Genomic DNA, 1038 nt, shown 5'->3' on the forward strand with positions numbered 1-1038 from the left:
GGAGGATTGTGTATTCTGCATGAATAGTTGAAGTGTATCCTCAAGTGAAAGTTTTTGTGGAACCAATGGTTGTTGAGTGAAGTGTGGGCGCGGAGCTTGGGGTTGAGTAAACCCTGGAGGACCCCCAACCTGTGGGCCCTTGGACCATGAGAAATTTGGGTGCCTAGCCCAACTCGGATTATATGTTTCCAAAAAAGGATCGTTCCGGTTTGTTCTATGAAAATTCTGGACTGCATTCAAGTCCTCAATGAGCTCCGGGTAGGATGAACTAGATGGACACATTTTGTGTTAGATGAGATGAACTAGAGCATATGGCACAGACAGTAGATGGGTTAGGAGCAGGTGAACTCTTGGACACCATAAGGGCATCAATTTTTGTAGTCAACCCCTCAATCTTGGCCATGAGCATGGGTGTTTCACTAACCTCATAGAGGTCCCCTCTTTTGGCTTCATGGGATCTCCTATCAACATTAAATGACAAACCCCATTGGTGAGATTGATCACTCAACGTTTCAAAGAAGTCCCACGCCTCACTAGCACTCTTACCCATCAAACTCCCACCACTCATTCCATCTACCATGGATCTAACCTGGGGTGTACGACCTTGATAAAAGTATTGTACTAAATGCCATTTCTCAAACCCATGATGCGGACACCTACGGATCAAATCCTTCCATTTCTCCCAAGCCTCATAAAAGTGTTCACCCTCCTGCTGCATGAAGTTGGAGATTTCTTTCCTAAGGGTTGTAGTTCTCTGAATGGGAAAGTACTTAGACAAAAATGTCATGACTAATGTGTCCCATGAAGTAATGCTGCCCACCTCTAAGGAATTAAGCCCAGACTTGCCCTTTTCCTCAAGTGAAAATGGAAAAAGTCTTAACCAGAAAGAGTCATCTGAGAAATTCTGGAATTTGAAAGTCGCACAGATATCTAAGAATTCCTTGATGTGGTAATAAGGGTCCTCCTTCTCCAACCCATAGAATGTAGGGAGGTGTTGGATCACACCGGGTTTCAACTCATAACTGGCAGCAGTAGTAG

General features: G+C 44.4%; 1 non-coding gene across 1 annotated transcript; it reads left to right on the forward strand.

The window, feature by feature from the left end:
* The first annotated feature begins 638 nt into the window (after positions 1-638).
* Positions 639-745, forward strand: LOC137957422 (small nucleolar RNA R71). Its single transcript, XR_011113390.1, has one exon. It is a non-coding gene; the product is annotated as a small nucleolar RNA R71 (small nucleolar RNA).
* The last annotated feature ends 293 nt before the right edge of the window (positions 746-1038 follow it).

Source organism: Aristolochia californica, unplaced genomic scaffold, assembly GCF_029961685.1.
Source record: "Aristolochia californica isolate CCGP_79_NKW_82.1479 unplaced genomic scaffold, dmAriCali1.0.hap1 SCAF_2, whole genome shotgun sequence".
Lineage (NCBI taxonomy): Eukaryota > Viridiplantae > Streptophyta > Magnoliopsida > Piperales > Aristolochiaceae > Aristolochia > Aristolochia californica.